The sequence below is a fragment of the Caretta caretta genome, chromosome 7 (genome assembly GCF_965140235.1).
Source record: "Caretta caretta isolate rCarCar2 chromosome 7, rCarCar1.hap1, whole genome shotgun sequence".
Lineage (NCBI taxonomy): Eukaryota > Metazoa > Chordata > Testudines > Cheloniidae > Caretta > Caretta caretta.
The window spans coordinates 123,207,569-123,223,234 of NC_134212.1; the positions used below are offsets into that span (position 1 = coordinate 123,207,569).

Sequence of the window (15,666 nt, forward strand, 5' to 3'; positions counted from 1 at the left end):
CTCAGATCCAGCCGAACCGTCCCAGAAATCGGCTGGAAATGCAGGTGCTCGGTGCCTTGTGAGCATGATTCAGCGGGGGGCGCTCTTCCCTCCAAGGGTGTGAGCCTGGGTGGCCCCGTGGCCATGGCATCTCTGAGCTCCCCGCACCCAGCACTGAATGCCCGGGGCAGGGAGTTTGCGTCCTCTCCTGCGCTGTTCAGCAACATGGCGGTGGGCTGTTAACCAGCTGCTGTGCTCCACTCCAGAGGTGGCAGCGTTCCAGTGGCAGGTGCCTTCACGTAACTTGTGAAGGGGGCTCTGGGCTGGAAGGAGGCTGGGGAAAGGCCAGGCCAGCCGGGCTGGGACGAGACGTGTCAGAGGAGGTTTGCTCGGGCCCGAATGGCGCAGGCCCTGTAGGACACAGAGCGGGTCTGTCAGCCGGCACCAGCGAGGTGCCAGGAGCAGCTGCTGGCGAGTCATGTGGCCGCCCCGGGCTCGGGGCTGCTGGGTAAAGAAGCCAAGATCAAATAAAGGCCCGGGCCCGAGGCTGCCCGAGCACCGCTCCCTGGGTGCGTGATGTGGAGGGGAGGGAGGGGGGCCGAGGGCTTGGCACGACGGGTAGATCCCTCCCTCCCGGAGCCAGCGTGTGGCCAGGAGCCCCCGTCGCTCCCCCGGGCGTCGGGAGCCAATGTCGGTGCTCGTGAACTGGTGAAATAGGGTAGGGGCTCCCCCCTCACAGCTCTGCTGGTGCCCCTCACTCCTGACCCGCAGCTCCCGGCTAGCCCCGCCCTGGGCTCCCCCCTCACAGCTCTGCCGGTGCCCCTCACTCCTGACCCGCAGCTCCCGGCTAGCCCCGCCCTGGGCTCCCCCCCACAGCTCTGCCGGTGCCCCTCACTCCTGACCCGCAGCTCCCGGCTAGCCCCGCCCTGGGCTCCCCCCTCACAGCTCTGCTGGTGCCCCTCACTCCTGACCCGCAGCTCCCGGCTAGCCCCGCCCTGGGCTCCCCCCCACAGCTCTGCCGGTGCCCCTCACTCCTGACCCGCAGCCCCCGGCTAGCCCCGCCCTGGGCTCCCCCCCACAGCTCTGCCGGTGCCCCTCACTCCTGACCCGCAGCCCCCGGCTAGCCCCGCCCTGGGCTCCCCCCTCACAGCTCTGCCGGTGCCCCTCACTCCTGACCCGCAGCCCCCGGCTAGCCCCGCCCTGGGCTCCCCCCTCACAGCTCTGCCGGTGCCCCTCACTCCTGACCCGCAGCTCCCGGCTAGCCCCGCCCTGGGCTCCCCCCCACAGCTCTGCCGGTGCCCCTCACTCCTGACCCGCAGCCCCCGGCTAGCCCCGCCCTGGGCTCCCCCCTCACAGCTCTGCCGGTGCCCCTCACTCCTGACCCGCAGCCCCCGGCTAGCCCCGCCCTGGGCTCCCCCCCACAGCTCTGCCGGTGCCCCTCACTCCTGACCCGCAGCCCCCGGCTAGCCCCGCCCTGGGCTCCCCCCCACAGCTCTGCCGGTGCCCCTCACTCCTGACCCGCAGCCCCCGGCTAGCCCCGCCCTGGGCTCCCCCCTCACAGCTCTGCCGGTGCCCCTCACTCCTGACCCGCAGCCCCCGGCTAGCCCCGCCCTGGGCTCCCCCCCACAGCTCTGCCGGTGCCCCTCACTCCTGACCCGCAGCCCCCGGCTAGCCCCGCCCTGGGCTCCCCCCTCACAGCTCTGCCGGTGCCCCTCACTCCTGACCCGCAGCCCCCGGCTAGCCCCGCCCTGGATTTGCACCCAGGAGGTGATCCTACCCAGAATTTGCACCCAGGTCTGTGTTGGGTAGAACAAGGTTCTGGGCTGGAAGGGTGAGTGGTCACCTCCAGGGGACCAGTCTCCCCCCATCCTCAGGGCCCTTCCTGACCCCCCCCAACATTGTAGTCCACTGGAGCTTCCAGGGGGGGTACCCCAGGGCAGGGGCGAATGTTTTGCTGAAGGAGAGGATCCCTCCAGCCAGCTTCCTGATGCCCAGAGCTCTGCAACGGGGTGCCGAGGTGTTGGGGGGGGCTTGTTCCTGGGGTGCCGGGACCGTTGGGCTACGGAATCAGGGGTGTGGGGGTGTCGTGGCCCCCAAGGGTGTGAATAGCATGTGTGCAGGGCCCTGCGTCCTCGCCCGTGGCCCTGGGGTCGGGCTGCACGAGGTGAGTGTTGTGATGCTACCTCTTGTGAGGGAGCTGTTGCAAGCAGCAGGGAGAGCGCTGAGGGCCTCCATCTCTGTGCCCGGGACGGTGCGCGCTGCCCCTGGGGGCTGCTCCTGGGCGGGTGGGTGCTCAGGGCGGCAGATAGCTTTAGTTTCCATTGTGCTGGGCGGAGGAGGGAAAGGGCCTGTTGCCCTGCCCCAGTGCTCGTGTCATGGGATGCCCACGGGGCAGGGCCCGGGGTCCCAGCGTCAGAATGGGGTGTGGGAGCTGCAAGGCAAGGCCCCAGAGGGGGGGACGCCGGGTGTGGAGCCCGGGTCTCGCCTTGGCCTGGAACCTCCTGCATGCCCCCTGCCCACTGTCTGCCCCCAAACCCTTGGGTCAGGCCCCCCCCCCTGTGACACCAGTCCTCAGGGTCTGCCGGGTGGGTGAGGGAGGCAGTGCACTGGGGGAAGGCCCAGGGCGTGGGGGGTCTGGATCTGCCCCGCCGCTGGTTGGAGTCCAGCCTGGGTTGGTGGGGACTCGAAGTTGTTCCTGCCTCTCGTCTGGTCATTGGCCAGTCTGTCTGTCTATCCAGGTCCTTGTCTGGGCCCCTGCATGGTGATATCTGAGCCTCACACGCACTGCTGGGCCTGTCCTCTGGGCATGCCCTGACACTGATCCCTGTTCTACAGAGGGGAAACTGAGGCATGAGTAGGGCAGGGTCACAAGGAGTGTGGCAGAACCGGGGACTGAACCTAGCCTGCTGCCTTAGCTCAAGCCCATCCTTCCCGAGTGCAGCGAGTGCGGCAGGTCTCGGCGCTGGTCCTCACAGGCTGGCGGTCACCGGATCCAACCACAGCTGGCTCTCCCTGGCAGTTTGGTGGCAAGGCCCAGGGGGGCTGTTTAGGGAGCAGCCCCTCCAGGACCTAGTGCCCCCCCGGTTTGGTGCCAGGTGTGCCGCGGGAAGCTCTTCCATGGGGAGCAGGAGGAAGAGCAGGGGCTCTGGCCCCACCCTGTCCTGGGCATGGCAGGGTGAGTCCATCCGGCTGCCGAAGGCCATGGGGCTCTGAGCGGTTGTGGGGTGGGGTCATGGGGTGGGGGTCACGGGCGGCCCACAGAGGTGTCCTTGCCAGAAGGTTTGGCCCTCAGGTCTCCGCAGATGACGGTTGCCCCTGGGCTGGGCTGTGGCTCCGTGGGCACATTGCTGTCTTGGCTGGGGGGTGGGGAGGGGCAGGAGTTACTGGCTGCAGGGGAGCCCAGGGCTGGGGGGCAGCAGGGTGAGGGGTCTCTCGTGAGCACCCAGTTCCCCCCTGGGCGAAGCTCCCTACCCTGAGCAGCGCAGAGACCGGGGTGAGCTGATCTCGTGGGCGGGCTGATGGACAAGGGGGATCTCCGCACCCCCCCACCTTCAACCCCTGCCGTGCGCTGGGCTGGGGCCCCCTCCCCACTTTGCTGCCCCAGGGGCGGGTGCCCAAGGGGCATTGGTAGGGCCAGGGTCCCTGTGTTGCCCCCCTTGCAGGAGGCCGTTGAGCTGGGCTGGGGTCTGGCTGGCCTGGATCCGAGCTGGCTGGGGCGGATGGGCAGGCGGCGTGGTTGGTGAGTTGGGGCTGCTGCCCCGGGGAACCCTGGGCTGTGGGGCTGCAGCCTGGCCCCAGGGCTGTCCCATTGCAGAGCGGCCAGTGGGGGCTGGTACGTCGGCCCCAGCCCCAGTGATCCCCCGATCCGGTTCCCCTGAGGTTCTGGTCCAGGCTCTTTGAGGTGGAAAGGGCCAGCAGGGAAGGGGCCTCCCCAGCCTCCTCCCGCTCCTGGCGCCTGGTTCCCATGTGGTGCCCGGGGCCAGGTTAAGCAGCCGGAGCGGCTGGGCCCGGCCCACACGGGGTTAACGCTGGCTGGAGGAATTCAGCGGGGTGGGGGTGGATGAGCAGCGCTGCCCCCTGCTGGATGGTGCCACATCGCCTTGCACAGCCCTGGGTGCCGAGCAGCTGGGGACGACTGGGAGTCCCAGGGGCACAGGGACGTCCGTCTGTCTGGACAGGGGGATACCGGGGGCCTGGCAGGGGGGCACTAGGGGTGCTGGCGGGGTGGCGGGGTCTGGGACCCTGACGGGGAGGTACTGGGGGTGCTGGCAGGGGCTTGGGGCCCTGATGGGGGTATTGGGGGTGCTGGTGGCGGTGGGGGCTGGGGGACAGGGGGGGCACCGGCAGGGTGGTAGGGGGCCTGGTGGGGGGGCACTGGGGTTCCTGCCAGGGTGGCAGGGGTTGCGGACCCTGGCGGAGGGGGCAGTGGGGGTGTTGGCTGGGTGGCGGAGGCTGGGGGCTCTGGCGGGAGGGGGTGGGGTGAGGGTGCTGGCAGGGGTGGGGGGCCTGGCGGGAGGGCCCTGAGGGTGCTGGCAGGGGTAGGGGGCCTGGCGGGGGGCCCTGAGGGTGCTGGCAGGGGCGGGGGGCCTGGCGGGAGGCACTGAGGGTGCTGGCGGGGGTAGGGGGCCTGGCGGGAGGGCCTTGAGGGTGCTGGCAGGGGCGGGGGGCCTGGCAGGAGGCACTGAGGGTGCTAGCGGGGGTAGGGGGCCTGGCGGGAGGGCCCTGAGGGTGCTGGCAGGGGCGGGGAACCTGGCGGGAGGGCCCTGAGGGTGCTGGCAGGGGCGGGGAACCTGGCGGGAGGGCCCTGAGGGTGCTGGCAGGGGTGGGGGGCCTGGCGGGAGGGCCCTGAGGGTGCTGGCAGGGGTAGGGGGCCTGGCGGGGGGCCCTGAGGGTGCTGGCAGGGGCGGGGGGCCTGGCGGGAGGCACTGAGGGTGCTGGCGGGGGTAGGAGGCCTGGCGGGAGGGCCCTGAGGGTGCTGGCAGGGGTGGGGGGCCTGGCGGGAGGGCCTTGAGGGTGCTGGCAGGGGTGGGGGGCCTGGCGGGGGGCCCTGAGGGTGCTGGCAGGGGCGGGGGGCCTGGCGGGAGGCACTGAGGGTGCTGGCAGGGGTAGGGGGCCTGGCGGGAGGGCCCTGAGGGTGCTGGCAGGGGCGGGGGGCCTGGCGGGAGGCACTGAGGGTGCTGGCGGGGGTAGGGGGCCTGGCGGGAGGGCCCTGAGGGTGCTGGCAGGGGCGGGGGGCCTGGCGGGAGGGCCTTGAGGGTGCTGGCAGGGGCGGGGGGCCTGGCGGGGGGCCCTGAGGGTGCTGGCAGGGGCGGGGGGCCTGGCGGGAGGGCCCTGAGGGTGCTGGCAGGGGCGGGGGGCCTGGCGGGAGGGCCCTGAGGGTGCTGGCAGGGGCGGGGGGCCTGGCGGGAGGGCCCTGAGGGTGCTGGCAGGGGCGGGGGGCCTGGCGGGAGGGCCCTGAGGGTGCTGGCAGGGGCGGGGGGCCTGGCGGGAGGGCCCTGAGGGTGCTGGCAGGGGCGGGGGGCCTGGCGGGGGGCCCTGAGGGTGCTGGCGGGGGCGGGGGGCCTGGCGGGAGGCACTGAGGGTGCTGGCGGGGGCTGGGGGCCTGGCGGGAGGGCCCTGAGGGTGCTGGCAGGGGCGGGGGGCCTGGCGGGGGGCCCTGAGGGTGCTGGCAGGGGCGGGGGGCCTGGCGGGAGGGCCCTGAGGGTGCTGGCAGGGGCGGGGGGCCTGGCGGGAGGGCCCTGAGGGTGCTGGCAGGGGCGGGGGGCCTGGCGGGGGGCCCTGAGGGTGCTGGCAGGGGCGGGGGGCCTGGCGGGAGGCACTGAGGGTGCTGGCAGGGGCGGGGGGCCTGGCGGGAGGCACTGAGGGTGCTGGCGGGGGCTGGGGGCCCTGCATGCCCCATGTGGCTCTCCCTGCGCGTGGGCGGATTGATTGGAGGTGGCAGTGAGGTGCTGGGCTCTGTGGTGCCAGGCCCGTCCCCATGCCAGCTGCATCCCTGGCTCCAGGCACTTCCGCAGCCGCCGGGCAGCGTGCGAGCAGGCAGCCGAGTGTGTGTGTGTGGGCGGGGAGGCTGGGGGGCAGGTATTATAATAATACCAGACAGGTATTATTAAACATCTACAACCCCCCCCAGGTTAATAATACCTGTGTGTGTTAATAAAACCCCCCACACAACATACCTCTGTGTGTTAATAAACCCCCCCAGCACCAGCCTACGCCCTCCCCCTTCACTCTTGCACTGGAGCATCCATCCCCCATTGACCCTGCCCCCCCGTCACTGCCCCCACTCCCTCGTTCCCCCATGGGCCGTCCCACCCCATTAACACCCCCCACTCCCCTCTTGCACCTGGGGCTCCCTGGCCCAGGCCTGGCGGCTCTCAGGGAAGGGGCTGTGGCAGGGGGGTGAGCAGGGTCCCCAGCTCTGCCTGTGTGTGGGGCTGGCCGGGTGGGAGCTGGCCGTGCTGTCAGGGCCGATTCCCACCCAGCTCCGCTCCCCTCTCCCCTCTGCTGCGTGCCGGGGCAGCCGGGCCATGGGGAATCTCCAGTGGACGTGGGGGTAGGAGGCACAAGTCACTGCCCCCCTGAGTGCCACTGGGGCGGGGGAGCTGGGGTCCACGCAGCCAGGCTGCACGCACACCTGATCAGAGCCGAGAGAGCAAGAGAGAGCTAGCGCTCCTCACTCCCGACCCGCAGCCCCTGCTAGCCCAGCCCCGGGCTCCTGCAGGCCACAGCTACCTACCGGCTGAAGGGGGCCGCTCTGGCCAGGCCATTGGTCTGGGACTGTTGTCCAGGGTCTGGGCTCTGGAAAGCTGCTGAGTCCCAGGAGGGTCCCTTGCCATGCTGGCTGTAGGGCTCTGGCAGGCAGAGGAAAGGTGACAGGAATAACATTATAATCTCCCTGTGCTGGGAATCATGGCCAGGGATAGGCTGGCATCCTACTGATCCATTCGAGCTAAAGGAGAATCCCCCTGAGGTGTCAGCAGTACAGGGCCTATGACACATTGGATCAGTTCCGATTCCGTCCAGGAGGGGGCGGCATTGCTCAGACACCCCAGCCAGCTCCTTCCGGCCTGAAATAGTCCAAATCTGCTGATCTGCCCCGCGCGCAGCAAGGCACCTCTGCGGAGGGAGCAGCGAGTGGTTGGGGTTGGAATGGGGAATTTGGAGGGTGTGGGGCGGCCTGGTTTCTCGGATTCTCCCGCACTGGGAGCTGCTGTTGGCTCTGCTGATGGTTTTGCAGCGCAGGGGCAGGCAATGCCGCGGCAGGCGCCTCTTGGCTGTGATGACTCGACGGGATAAATAGAGCGACTGGAGAAAGAACAACTTTTCTCTTTGCCTCTTGTGCTTCCCTCAGCCATTTTCGAAGCCGAGGAGGAGAGTTTGGTCTTGTCCCCAGAGCTGCCCGGGTTTGACTTTAAATCCATGTGGAAGGTAGACGAGAGACCCCAGTTGCGCTGATTTCAGTGGGGCTGGGTCTAGATCCCTCTCCTGGGCTTTAAAGAGTTCAACCCTCATCTCTGGTCAGTTTCCCAGCTAGTCAGTTTCCTCGGTCCCCGGAGATCTGCTGGGGTGGGGGAGCTCTGAGCTCTCGGGTGACCTTCCCCAGACCTGAAGACGGGCTCTGTGGAGCCCGAAAGCATGTCCCCTCTGCCACCAGCTTTTAGTCCAATAAAAGATGTTGCCCCTGACCCAAAGACAGCTCGCCCCCTTCGGCGCCAATAGGGAGCTCCTCGCCTGCGTCAAGCTTGGCACGTGGTCCAGACACAAAGGGCAAGGGCTTCCCCCCAGCCAGCGCATGGAAGCGTCTCCATGTGCAGCATGCTCGAGCGGGTGTGACTGAGCCGTGCCCATCACGCCCCCTTTGCTTTCCTGGCTCTGCCCTGGCGTTACCCCGGCTTTGTGCAGCGAATTGCTTTGGTGGCTAGAGAGAGCCCCGGGGAGGAGGCCGGCCGGCATGGGAGCCCTGGAGCACTCCCACCCACGAGGGAGTGCAGGCCGTCAGCGGCTGTGCGTATGTCAGGGCGCCGCTATTGTTTGGTTTGGTTTCTTCTGCTGCCAAGCTGAGTTCACGGGGGCACCAGCAACAGATGTGGGGCAGGGGGCAGGGATCCTCGCTGTGGGACTCACATCTTTTGGAGGATTTTGCTGTTGGCACTTCAAAGAGAAATGGACCCCTGCCCCTGCCGATTGATCTAGCAGGAGCCCTTGTCTGAGGCTGTTCCCGGCTCGGGCCCTGAGCCACCTGGTGGTGATGTCTCAAAGGGCAGATGCCCGCTGTGCACTCTGAAAAGGGGCTTTCTGATTTGTAAGGCCCCGATCCTGCAACGAGTTTGTCAAGTGCATGGCGTTGGGGGTCTAGCAGAGTTAGGAATTTAAGCTCCCAGGCTTATCTTTGGAAGGTGGTCTGCAGGTTTCCTTTGAGGACGAGGAGCGAGAGGTCAGCTAGGGAGTGATCCCTTTGTGAAAAGTGTTTGCTCAGCGGTGATAGGGTGGTTTTGTGTTTGATCATTTTCCTGTGTGAGCTCATTCGAGGGTATTGTCATTGGTTTCACCCACATACTTGGTATTGGGGTATTTGATGCACTGGATGAGATAAACCACATGTTGTGATAGGTGTGTGGGCCCCATGGATCTTGAAAAGTGTGTTGTGGTGCTGGCGGGGAGGTAGATCATTATAGCATTGGTGATATGTCTACAGGTTTTGCATATGTTGTTCTGGCAGGGGTTGGTGCTGCTTTGAGTTGCTGGATCTTGGTCTGTGGGGAGCTTGCTTCTAATGATGAGACTGGGGGACTGTTTGAAGGCCAGAAGAGGGGGTTCAGGAAAGATTTCTTTCAGAATGGGGCCCCCATCAAATATGGGTTGTAAATGTTTAATAATACCTGTCTGGGTTCCAGTGTGGGGTGGTAGGTGACAATTAGAGGTGTGGGGTCAGTGGGTTTTGGGGTATTTTATGTATTAAAGGTTTTCCTGGGGTATTTGGGTGGCCCATTCCATGACACAATCTACTTCTCCGGTAGAGTGTCCTTGTTTGGTGAAGGCGGTTTCCATGTGTTAAGGTGTGTATCCAGGACTTTCTCCTCGGAGCATGTTCTGTGGTGTCTGAGCGCCTGGCTGTAGATAACCAATGTCTCGGTGCATTTTGGGTGGTGACTGGATCTGTGAAGGGAGGTGTGCCGATCTGTGGGCTTCTTGTATATAGTTGTCTGTCGGGTTCCATTGCTGAAGCAGATTGTGATGGAAGTTGATGCTGGCGTGGGAGTATTCTAGAGAGTTGAATGGATGGTGGTGGTTGAAGTGGTGGTGGAAATCTAGGAGGGAGTTCAGGTCTGTCCAGAGGATGAAAATATCATTGATGTTTCTCAGGTGTATCATTGGTTTTGTGGTGCATCTGTCCAGAAATTCTTCCTCAAGGTGGCCCATGGAGAGGTCAGCACATTGCGGAGCTCTCCTTGTACCCGTGGCTGTTCCCATGGTTCGGACAACGTGTTTGTTGTTGAATGTGAAGCTACTGTGGCTGAGGATGAAATGGATGGGTTTGGCAATGTGTTCCGGGTGGATTTCTGAGCGTTGTGCATTATCTTTTAGATACTTGAGGCAGGCAGCAATGCCGTCATGGTGAGGGATGTTGGTGTATAGAGAGGTGACACCCAGGGTGGCAAGGATGTGGTTCTGAGGGCAGTTGTTAATGGTGCAGAGTTTCTGGAGGAAGTCAGCTATCCTGGAGGAAGCTGGCCCTATTGTGCAGTGAGTGGTTTGAGGCTGGTTTTTGTGAGTCCCGATACATCTTCAGTCCTAGTGCTGCAACCAGATACAATGGGTCTGCTGGGTTACCTTTCAGAGTAGCAGCCGTGTTAGTCTGTATTCGCAAAAAGAAAAGGCGTACTTGGGACGTACTTAGAGACTAACCAATTTATTTGAGCATAAGCTTTTGTGAGCTACAGCTCAACTCATCGGATGTTGTTTGTGTATCTTGGGAAGCACGTAGAAGATCCCTGATGTGGGCTTGTGGGGGATGGGCTTGTAAAGTGTTTCTTGGAGTTGTTTGGGGAAGGTGTGATGGTATTGTTAAACTCCTGGGTGAACTGTGGTGTGGGGTCTTTGAGTTCTTCACAGTGGGTGGTGTCAGAGAGTTGTCTGTTGGCCTCGTTGACATTGTCAACTTCTTCTTCTTCTTCCATATGGCTGGGGTAGAGCAGCAATTACAATTTCACCTGAAGCTGATCGAGCCAGGTGGCTACAGCAGGAGTGGCAGAATTTATTGCAGTGATGCCTCCTTCATATTCATAAATTGGGCTGCAGGTGGTGAGATGTTGGTTGGTTTGTTGTGGGGAACCACACTTGCACGCTGGGGAGTTCTTGATTTTCCGTTTGTGCATTAGATGCCTGCATCTACCGTGGTTGGTTCGGATTTGATTCAGAGTTGACCAAGATGACTGTGGAAGGTCAAACCCAGGAACCTCCTGCGTGGGATCCGGCACAAGGTGCTTATTTTTAAAGTCTTGTTTAGCCCAATCTGCTTTGCAAGCCTCCTTCTGATCGTCACCTGATTGCATGAGGCGAAACGAATGTTCCCAGAAAGGCTTGCGGGACTTAAGATGCTGGCGGGGGGTGGTGGTGAGGTTTGTTGAGGTCTGGGTGGATAGGAAACATCTGTTTTCCTGGATTCGCTGAGCTTCGTGGAGCATCGCAGCAGTTTGGCCTGCCGGCGGGGGAGCAGTTTCACAGAACAGGTCGCCATGGTGTTGGAGTTGACAGAAGGGTTCCCGGGATGTGCCGCATCCCTGTATTCAGCTGGGTGTCCACACGTCGTGTGTGGCCGCATCTGCTCCATACCGGTGCACGATATTCAGCTACCAAATATATAAGCACCATTGCAGATGTTCGCAGCACTGATGCTGTGGTCATCGTAATTAAGGACTGCGAGAGCGCCCCCTTTGCCCGCTGGTTTGATCACTAGCTGGTGGTTGGATTTCAGGACAAGATAGCTGTCCTCCTGGCAGCAGAGCGAAACGCCGTGTCTACACTACACGCTTTTACCAACGCAAGTTACGTCAGCATGGAGCTGCCGCAGTTAGTCTATCACTTGTGCCTATGCATCCTTGGCTCCTTGCATCGGTGCTGGGGGTGCACCACGGGTAGGTAGCCCAGTATGCAACGTGCCATCCTCCAGCGCACTGTCTCTTGGGAAGTTTTGGCAATGCATGATGGGGCAGAAAGCAGTTGCACAGGGGTGACTGGGAGCAAGGTGACAACTTCCCAGCATGCAATTTTCTACATCTACATTTTTGCACCTTTTAAAAAAAATCCCATGAACTCACGCGGCCCGCCTCGCTATCCGCCATCTCTGACAGAAGCTGGAACCTGCACAGTTCTGCATTATTGTCATGGGCATTGCAAGCACAAGACGCACGATCTTTTGGTATTTGCAGAGCCGCAAGAAGAACCAAATCAGCGAGGAACACGATGATTGCTTGGAGCACAGATTGCTGGGGGACAGACCGAGAACCAATTCAAGGTTGTTGATGGCATTCACAGATCAGCGGCACACGGTGGACCGTCGCTTCTGGGCCTGAGAAACGAGCACTGACTGGGATTGCATTGTAATGTAGGCTTGGAATGACAAATGGTGGCTGCAGAACTTTTGGATGTGGGAGGCCATGTTCCTGGATCTGTGTCCCAAGTTCGCTTCAGTCTTCCAGCCCAGGGACACCGGAATGAGAGCTGTACTGACAGTGGAGAAGCCAGGGGCTGTGGAAACTTGCAACGTTGGATTGCCACTGGTCAGTGGGAATCATTTGGGGAGTTGGCAAATCCACTGTGGGGGCCATTGTCATGCAAGCACATGGGGCCATTAATCACCTCCTGCTATGCCAGCCTGAGAGTCTCAGCAATATGTCGGACATAGTGGATGGATTTGCTGCAATGGGATTCCTGAACTGGTGTGGAGCATTAGATGGCATTCACACGTCTATTTTAGTGCCAGCCCACCTTGCACAGAGTACATCGACAGAAAGGGCTACTTTTCCCTGGTTGTGCAAGTGCTGGGTGGTCACCAGGGATGCTTCACTGACATGAACATTGGCTGGTCAGGGAAGGTGCCTGACTCTCGCATCTTTAAGAACGCAGGACTGTTCAGAATGCTACAAGCAGGGGCCTTCTTTCCCAACTAGCGGAATACCACTGGCAATGTTGAAATGCCAATAATGGTCCTGAGGGACCCAGACAACCCCTTTCTCCCCTGGCTCATGGAACCGCATACTGGCTACCTCAACAGCATCGAGGAAAGATTCAGCTACCAGCTCAGCAGGTGCAGAATGACTGCTGAATGTGCTTTTGGTAGATTGAAGGGATGTTGGCGTTGTATACTCACAAAATTGGATCTCCGTGAAAAACCCCCCCAATGGTTTTAGCTGCTTGCTGTGACCCGCATAATCTCTGCGAAGCAAAGGGGGGAACTTGCCACTGGGGGGTAGGGCAGAGGTGGAGTGGCTGTGGGCTGAGTTTGAACAGCCAGACACAAGGGCTGTTAGAAGAGCTCAACACTGAGTGATACAGATCAGGGAGGCTTTGCAAGAGCACTTTAACAGTGAGCCACAGTAATGCATTGTGATGTACTCTGCTGTACCTGGTGCTGCTGTTTTGGGGCCTGTTAAGAATTGTGTGGTGCTTGGTGTACATGTGTGAATATAGCACTGTCAATGCACTGAATAATTTTGTTGTACTTGCTGTACATTTATGATTATTACTGTCACTAAGACGATGAATTGTCACACTGCACGGTAACAAGTACTGAAGTGGGTGCTTTCTTTGCTCTTTGCAGCATACGTTGGGAACAAATAAAGATGAATTATTTTCCAAACAATAGAATTTTGGGTAACAAAACCAACGCAAAAAAAATCTGTGTAATTTACATACAAAATACATAGAAAAGTAATAAAGTAGTGAAATGGAAGTTAACAAGGGGAAAGAACATTCATGTCCATTTAACCTACACATACAGCAACCGTGGCTGTCACAGGTCAGTGTATGTGAAGCTGTGGCTGTCGATGCTTTCTCCTGGTGTGGGATGGTAGGGGTAGGCGTGTGGGCCCTGAGGCCATATGGAATGCTATGGGGGTGGGGGGTGGCGTAGGGACGAGCCCAGGATTGTTCAGTCTGGAGGTCCCAAGAGTCTGCAGCATCTGCGTTTGCTGGTGGAGAAGCCCCATTGTGTCCTGGTGCATTTCCCTCTGCTTGTCTTGCTGGGACTCCTGGGCCTTTCTTCTGTCCACTCATTCCTTCCCCAGGCTGTCTGCAATATTCACCCTCCTTCCCCTTTGCTCATGGTCTGATGCAGCACCGGCTTGTAGGATCTCACTTAACGTGTCATCTCAAGTCCTCTTTTTTTTCTCCTCCTCATCTTGCTCAGGTGTTCCATGGGTGTGGAGAGGGAACCACTCAAGGCTGCAACACAAGCAGGTATAGATAAAACACCCAGAGGTACCATTGTCACTATAGTCACAAGGGAAATGGAAAGTTAGGGTTTAGACCTGCTTTCCCTTGCTCCCCTAAAGATTTAAACAAGACCTGCTTATTGATGTTTCTGCTTCGGAGGGCTTGTGCACGGCACCACTTGCGGTACTGGCCATGGTGAGTATGGTCCACCAGAGGTGAGGGGAACGAAGAGGGAATTGCTCGTTTGCAAGACGTGAAGAGTGTCGGGCAATGGCCCTGGATACCAGCCCTGTTTTCCCGGCGATGGTGATTTTAGCTGATATCTCACTCAAGGGGAACGAAGGCACAGAGACCACCGCTGCTGGTGGTGACCTGAAGCTGCCCAGGGCCGTATGCCATTAACTTGTTTACTGCAATGGTGCCTGCTGAAGTGATCACCAGTTGGCATGGGAAAGTGTCCTACCGTGGAGGAAGGAATAAAGCTGCCATCTCTAGAAACTGTTGGGAGAGGATTGCAGAGAACCTCCCTGAAAGTTTTATCGAGATCTCTCAGGAGGATTCAAGGGACATCTCTGTGTAGATAAACAAACTGCTCCACATCCCCCCTGCCTTAACTGTGCAGGGGAACGAAAAGCGGATATCTCTACCTCTTTTTCTTGTACCACTGCTTCTTCTAGTGCAACTAAATTAATGTGATGGGAAATACATTGACACACTTACCCAAGGTTCCTTCCCCTTATCGGGCTCGCCCCTGCTCGACTGCCAGGACTGACTGGATTGTGGTGGAGTCTCAGAGGTCCTGACTCGTGGCATAGCTGGATCCCCTGGGCTCATGTCACCTGCCTTCGACCTCGCTGTTCATGCCAGGGGTCTGTGACTCATGCTCCTTGGAGGTATCCCCGGCGCCATGCGGGATGGGACGGGGTCTCCACCAAAGTGTGGCACGCAGCTCTTTGTAAAAGCAGCAGGTCTGTGGATCAAGGATTGGCCTCCCTGGCCTTCTGATCTGCCTGCCGCAGTTCCTAGGCTTTCACGTGGCTCTGTCACTGGTTCCTGCGATACCCGTTCTCCAGCATCCCCCATGCAATCTGCTCCTAGGTGTCCACGTTTCGACTTCTGGTCTGTAGCTGGGCTTGCATGGCCTCTTCTCCCCCGAGGCCCAGGAGATCCCGTGTCTCCTGTCTGCTCCGTGCCAGAGTGTGACAGGAGCGTGGAGCCGGCCCGGCCAGCTGGGCAGAGCTGCTAGGTGAGCACACCACGCTGGGCAATCAGGAAAAGGCTTCAAAAATGTGTGGGATTGTAAAGGGGGAAGGGCAGGGGAAGGGAGGGGGCGCTTCCGGTCTCTGTGACCCCTGAGCAGTGGAGTTCCCAACTGTGATCAGAGCAGGTCAGTGTCAGGCATTGTGGGCAGCTGCTGGCGAACTTTGAGGGTTGACACTGGTAACCAGATCCAGACAAGGCAGCTGATGTCGATCTAACTTTGTAACGTAGCCCAGGCCCTAGTCGGGGCTGTGATGTTGGTTACGGATTTCACAGTGGAGGGTTTTTTTCCATTGACGCAATCGAGGTAACGATCCAGTGTGTGGTTTTGCCCGCTGAGGGTGTCCAGTCAGCTGATGACTGCGGGCAGGGAGGTGAAAGAATGCTTGGGGGTGGAGTTGGCGGAAGAATTCTTCTGGTTTTCTGCAGGTTAGGATGGTATCAGGTTGGTTCAGCTCCTTGAAGAATGCAGATAGTTCCAGGCAGGGGCTGTCTTGCTAGGTTGACGACACTGGGGTGTTGTGTGGTGGCCATGGGGTGGGTCCCAGTGCTGTGGTTTCTCCCGGAGGTTGGGTGGGAGGTCATTGAAGTCAGTTACACACCTTGTTTTTGTGTTGGGTGGCTGTCATTGTTTTGAGTGTCCTGCATGATCTCCAGATAGGTGTCTGGCTTTTTTCTCTTCCAATGTGTGGGAGCAAGGGATGATCTCTACTTTGAGATGGTCCCTTCTGGAGCACGAGGGGTGCAGTAGATGGTTCCCCAGCGTCTCTGAAGTCTGTCTGCAGAGTTGTTCGCCGTATCTGGAGTGGCGTATAGTGATCAGAGGGTGGTAATTGGCGAGACCTCTGGGCATGTTGTTTTGTTTCTTGCATTTGCTCAGGAAGCCGATGTCGCTGTTTAGCCTGGCTTCCTTCTTCTTCATCTTGTGACGTTTCCATTTTCAACAGCAAAACTCAGCCTCTTCCCTAGTGGTTTTTAGCGTAGCGGTAGCTG

General features: G+C 60.5%; 1 protein-coding gene across 3 annotated transcripts in view; it reads left to right on the forward strand.

Annotated features, from left to right (window-relative positions):
• The window catches only part of LZTS2 (leucine zipper tumor suppressor 2), a 54,314-nt gene that overhangs the window by 18,997 nt on the left and 19,651 nt on the right, over window positions 1-15,666 (forward strand). Inside the window, exon 2 of one of the 3 annotated variants that reach the window (XM_048857413.2) lies at window positions 10,359-10,460. The exons of the other annotated variants lie outside the window; for them this stretch is intronic. The gene's annotated coding sequence lies outside the window, so the exon portion shown is untranslated. The remainder of the gene's footprint in view (window positions 1-10,358; window positions 10,461-15,666) is intronic. 3 annotated transcript variants of the gene reach the window in all.